This window comes from Balaenoptera ricei, chromosome 15 (genome assembly GCF_028023285.1).
Source record: "Balaenoptera ricei isolate mBalRic1 chromosome 15, mBalRic1.hap2, whole genome shotgun sequence".
In the NCBI taxonomy this organism is placed as follows: Eukaryota; Metazoa; Chordata; class Mammalia; order Artiodactyla; family Balaenopteridae; genus Balaenoptera; species Balaenoptera ricei.
Window position 1 is genome coordinate 68,418,613 of NC_082653.1, and position 6,700 is coordinate 68,425,312.

Sequence of the window (6,700 nt, forward strand, 5' to 3'; positions counted from 1 at the left end):
ACTTGACTGAGCACTTATTGTTGGCCAGGGAATCTGCTGAGCCCTCCACACACGTCAGTTTGTGGAATTCTCACAGCACAGGTATTCATACAAATAAGGAAATGGAGGCACAGGGCACCATCCCTATGGGTCCCATTCTCATGGCCCCAATCACTAGTAACTGGTGGACACAGGCCTGCCCCAGAGCTCGTGCAAACTGCCTTTCAGATGGAAGCTTTTCCCCAGAGGCCGAGTCCACGTGCCCCTGAAGAGGTCCCCTCCGGTGTTCTCTGGCTTCAGGTGCTCTTGTGCCGGGACAGAGGCGGGGACAGAGGGGACCGCTTCATTCCCAGAGCCCTGGGTAGGTAGCCACGTGGCCAGGAGCTACTGACTCTAAGGGACAATGGCTCCACGTGCAGGTTGTGGAAACGTTTGTTCTTGATACGCCCTTGTTCTTCTCAAACTGAGCTCCCGACCTCACTGCTCTTCTGATCTCCCTTCTGGGCCCCTGAGTCCCAGCCCCAAGCATTCCACAGCCCATAGAATGTCTCCCTGATGACAGAGGTGTCTCAGACTCAACATGTCCCCGCTGAGCCTGCACCCCAAGGGGTGATATCGGATAGACTCCAACCTCTCCTGGGGTTGAAGACTCAGGAGAGAGGTCTGGGCCAGAGAGAGACATGAGGGGGTCGGCAAGGGTGGGTTGAGGTCACATGGAAGAAAAGAGGAAGAGAGAGTTGGTGATGGGACCCTGAGACCTCTACATTTAAGACGCAGCTGGAGCACAAGATGGAGCCGAGACAAAAGATAAAAGCAGCACGACGCTCCATCCTCACGAATCTCCCAGTCTCCCAGCTCTCCTCCCTCCCATCCCAACTCCAGGCTCTGCCCGGGAGATATCTCCACGGGGAACGCCCATCACAGACGTCCCGCTGAGATGCCTCTGGCGGCCCCCCATCACCTCAGTCACATTTGTCAAGTCACAAGACCTACCCTACAGTGGTGACTTTAGGTGACCCACAAACTTAATTACAATGCCAGATTGATCTCTCTCTTTCTCCACTAACCCTCCAAGACCAGGTACAGATGTCACCATCTCTGTGAAGTCTGCCTTGACCCCCTCGCCTGCCCCAGCAAATTGGAGCTTTAAGTACCATTGACTGACAGAACCAGAACGCCATTCCTTTCTTCAACGTGCAAAGACATCAGTTCCCAGCGTGGGGCTCATAGGTCTCTAACACTCTCTAACGGGTGCTCAGCTCTCTTTTCTAACAAAGAGAGAGCTGCCTCAGAGGCCATAGATTTCTAGCTATCAAGCCAAATTTAACTGCATCACTGTGTTTACACTGCCTATGTTTTCTCAGTTACCTTCTGCTTATTGTAAGCAGTAACGGTGTTTCCTTTAGTCACTGGTTGGACAGTGTTTATTCATTTAACAGCTGTTTATTGAGCACTGCGTTAGTTTCCTGTGGATGCTGTACCAAATTACCACAAAGTGAGTGGCTTAGAACCACAGAAATTTATTCCCTCACAGTTCTGGAGGCCAGAGCTGTGCAAGGAGTCTCGTGGAGCTAAAATCAAGGTGTCGGCAGGGCTGTGCTCACTCCAGAGGCTCTAGGTGAGAATCCGTCTTCTTGCCTTTTCTGGCTTCTAAACTGCATTCCTCTTCAGGGCCAGCAGAGTAGCATCTTGCTTCAGTTGTCACATTGACTTCTGCTGCAACCAAATCTCCCTCTGCCTTTTTTTTTTTTTTAAATAAAGATACTTGTGATTATATTTAGGGCCACCCAGAGAACCCAAGATAGTCTCCCCATCTCAAGATTCCTAATCTGCAAAGTCTCTGTGTGCCACAGAAGGTAACATTCACAGGTTCCAGGGATTAGGACGTGGACATCTTGGGGGGTGCATTATTCAGCCTCCCACAACTGCTTACTCGGTGCCAAACACTGTTGTAGCAGCTGGGGATGCAGATGCGGGGCAAGCAGACAAAGCTCCCTGCCCTTGTAGAACTCACACCCTCCTAGGGGGAGAGACAGATACAGAAACAGTCTGCATAAGAAGTGAGTACCTTGGATAGCATGTCAGAGGGTGAGAAGTGCTATGGAAAGAAGAAAATGTAGAGCAGGGTAGAGAGGGTCTGGGAGTCTGGGGGCAGACAGAGGGGCCAGTCTTGGTGTTATGTGGTCAGGGGAGACCTTTGTGCAAGGGTATTATCTGAACAGCTTGAGGGAGTCATTCATGCAGACATATCTGGGAAAAGACTTTTCCGGGCAGAGGGAAAAGTCAGGGATAATGAAACAGTTTCCTTTTAAAAGAAATTTATTTGCAATGGAATAGTAGTCAGCCATAAAAAGGAATGAAGCACTGATACATCTACAACACGGATGAACCTCAAAACCACTATGTTCAGTGAAAGAGGCCAGCCACAAAGGCCACGCGTTGTGTGATTCCATTTATATGAAATACTCAGTATAAGTAAATCCGCGGAGACAAAGTAGGTTAGTAGTTGCTGGGAAGAGGGGGAGGGAAGAGTGGGGAGTGACTTCTCAGTGGGTACAGGGTTTCCTTTGGGGGTGATGAAATGTTTTGGAACTGTACTGAGTGCCACTAAACTGTACACTTTAAAATTTTAAGTTATGTGAATTTTACCTCAATAAAAAAAGCCAAAAAAATCATTTGAATTAAAAGAGTGAGTTGGGCTTCCCTGGTGGCGCAGTGGTTAAGAATCTGCCTGCCAATGTAGGGGACACGGGTTCAAGCCCTGGCCCGGGAAGATCCCACATGCCGCAGAGCAACTAAGCCCGTGTGCCACAACTACTGAGCCTGCGCTCTAGAGCCCGCAAGCCACAACTACTGAGCCCACGCGCCACAGGTACTGAAGCCTGTGTGCCTAGAGCCTGTGCTCCACAACAAGAGAAGCCACCACAATGAGAAGCCCGCACACCGCAATGAAGAGTAGCCCCCACTCCCTGCAACTAGAGAAAGCCCGCGCACAGCAAGGAAGACTCAATGCAGCCAAAAATTTAAAAAACAAACAAATAAATAAATAAATTTATAAAAAATTAAAAATAAAAAATAAATTAAAAAATAAAAGAGTGAGTTGACTTAAAGAAAAATGGTAAGTGAAACTATAAAGAAAAGCAGGATGCACTGACCACAGAAGTCAGGATGATGGAAATTTCTGGAGAGGGGGGCGGCAGTGGAGGTGATCAGAGGTCTCCACGTGGAGAACTGGCTGTCAGTGATCTCCTCTTCATCGGGAGTACAAACATGGGTGTTTGCTCTCCTGTTTTTTAAAACTACATACATGTTCTATGCACACCTCTATAGGGCATGATTTTACAGAATTTTTTAAAACTCAGAAAACAAAGAGAATGATGAGTAGGCAGTAACATAGGTATATTGCATGGATGTCAATAACATCCTAAAAGCAACGCGGTGTTCCAGGAAACGCCTCCAAGGGGCAAATATCTCTGTGGCTCTGTCCCCTCCCTCCTCCACTGAGGCAGCCCCGGAGATGGCCGGCCAGGTGTCCCCCAGGGTGGGTGCCCTGGGAAGGTCCCCACCAGGCCCAGCTCTGGCCTAGGCAGCCACAGCCACCTCCCAGCAAGCCAGAACTGTTCCAGCTCCTTCTTTCCAGAGGCAGGACCAGCCCCTTGCATCAGCAGGATTCCTGAGACACATGCTCTAATTGCAGGCTGAGGGCTGAAGGCACGTCATTCATTGTGCCCAGCTGGAGCTGGAAGGAGCCGGAGGAGGAGGTGGAATGAGCTGATTGTTAACAGCTCCTTCCCCGCCTCCAGGAGCACTCCTGGAGCAATCTTCCCAGCCATGTCTGCTCACATCTCGGGCCAGATCTGCAGGTGTTTGTTTGACAAATTCTATTTAACAGCTCTGCTTGTTGACTAACTACATGTACTCAGGAATCTGACAGCTGTCTTTTGTTTTTTTTTAAATAACATTATCAAAAATACAAATTTGTATTTGTACAAAAGTAATAAATCTTGTGTTAGGAATCTTGTCGCAAGTGCCAAAAACCTAACTCACATTGGATTAAGAAAATTTTGGCTCATATAATTGGAAATGCGTCTCTAGCTTCAGGTATGGTTGGATCCAGAAACTCAAATGATAAGATCAGAACTCTCACTTCCTGCCTTTCCTCTGTGCTCTCCTTCATGTTAGCTCTATTCTCAGACACACTCCCCGCTACAGAGTGGAAGCCCCAGACATGTGTCCCATCTTTCACACCCCCAAAAGGAAGAGAGCTTCTCTCTTACAACTATTCCAAAAAACAAAATTATTTCATGGTTTTGCATTGGACATACTTGAGACTTTTTCTTGAACCAACCACTGTAGCCAAAGAGATGAAACACTGTGATTGTCCGTGCCTGGATTGTGTATTTCTTTCTTTCTTTTTTTTTTTTTCCCACTCTGCGCGGCTTGTGGGATCTCAGTTCCCCGACCAAGGATTGAACCCAGGCCATGGCAGTGTAAGCCCGGAATCCTAAACACTCGGCCACGAGGGAACTCCCTGTGTACTTATTTCTGTATTAGGGGAACATCCTCCCCGCAAAAACTGCACTGAAAGAGAGTGGGGTAAGCGGTGGTTGCTCAAGAGCCACTAGGGTGCTGCTATCACAAGAAGGAAGAATGGTTCAGCACAAGCAATAGGAACCCACTACACATGGTAGAAAATTAGAATGTTTCAGAAAAGCACAGAGAAAATAGAGACCAGCCATTATCCCACCATAACAGTCTTTCTCCGTAGATGCTCTGGGTTACTCTTTCATGTGTGAGGGAACTCAGTCAAGCTCAGAGGATGCCCCAACCCAGCAACATGACAGTGATGCAAGTAAGAACATGAGAACGAGAAGAAAAACAAAGGGAGCTTTGGCGAGACAATGAGGCTGGTTATCCACGGTTCCCTGCCAGCCCCCCACTGCCAGTCTGTCCCCAGGTCCCCACCAAGCTCAGAACAAATTTCTGCCTCCTCTGATACCTCCACTCACCCATCCATCCATCATCAGTTCATTCATCCATTTATCCATCTATTCACATATCCATCCATCCAACCTATCAACCACTTATCCACTAATTATCTTTCAAGCTCTTAAGTCAGACTGGGCACCTGAGAAATCACCACGCTGGACCTCCATTTAGATGCAGGTCTGGGGACCCTGCCCTTCATATCCTTGATGGACAGTTTATGGAGACGCACAGGCTTACAGAACACAACGGGAGCCAAGGGGGTGTCTTCATCGCTTTTCCCCCCGGGGCAGAGATGTCAGGAAAGAGAGGATGATTGGGGAGGTCACTAGCGGGTTCTCCAGATGGAAAATTGGATTTGGATTTCTGAGTCAAGGATTGAGATCTTGGACTACTGTTCCAGGCCCTCCTGAGTGATGGGTACAGCTCACGGAACAAGGGGAGACCATGGCTGCCCTGAGCCAGCTTGCTCCAGAGTTTTTACACTGAGTTCGAGAAAAAGGAAAAAGAACAGGATCAGGGCATGGAGTTAACCCATGGCCACAGGAGAGCCCAGCCCACAGTCAGGGTCAGGAGTCAACCTGTGGTCACAATCCAATTAGGGCCAGGCCCAGTCCTTGACTAGGTCTCTGGTCCTGCTGACCCCACTTTGTTCTCAGGCTTTCGGTGGAGGCCACTTGCTTGCCTGCAGGCATTTCTCAAGGTGGGCTCACCTTCCCCCAGACCCTCTCTGCCACTTCCATGCCCCTCCTTCCAGCCTTCTTCCTGTGAAGCTCTTGCACCTGATACACACAATCACCCGCTATCATCCAGAGCCTTGTTCACATCCCCCCCGGGAGACTTCAGCCCCCGATGCCCTGTTTTCTTCTTGAATTTGTGCTTTTTCAGTTGTGGCAGATACCCCAGCTCACACTGGCTTCTGCAAAGGGTGGGGCTGGAGAATATTTTGACTTATTTATTTATTTGGTCACGCTGCGGGGCACGTGGGATCTTAGTTCCCCAACCAGGGATCGAACCCGCGCCTCCTGCATTGGGAGCGTAGAGTCTTAACCACTGGACCGCCAGGGAAGTCCCTATTTTGACTCATTTAAATGAAACATGTAGATGCATCTAGCTTTGGGCGTGGATGGACGCAGCTGTTCAGTCAGTCACTGGGGCTTCATCCATCCCTCTCCCCCACTTCCCTGATCAACTTGCCACTTCTCAAGACCACTTCTCTCCATACAGTGGGAAGATGACCTCTGTCCTCCACCCCCACTATCCCAAGCCTATATTGCTTTGACAGCTCATTGATGTCAAAGAAAATGAGATCCTCCTTCCCCAGCATACATATATCAAACTCACTAAGGGACTCTAATTGGTCCTGCCTGGGCCACATGCCCAGCTCTACTAATCACTGTGGCTGTAGGATGGTACACTCCAGTTGGCCATGTCTGTGTCACAAACCCACCCCTGATAAGGGGGAGTTCCATCCAAATCACACGGATCCCCAAAGAATGGTGGCTGAGCAAACTAGCATAGATCCTCACCTTGAGCGAATTGAACTTGAACTGTGAATGACCCACTCAACCGGAAGACCTCACAATTCCTTGAGTTCCCCCACTCAGATAGCTTCATCTCCATTCCTCTGTAGCCACCCACTCCCAAGGCTACACCTTGGATGTAAACATACCCCTCATCCCTCCACCTTTCCTACTCTGTACTCCCTCCACCCCTGCTTCTTGATCCAATCCGA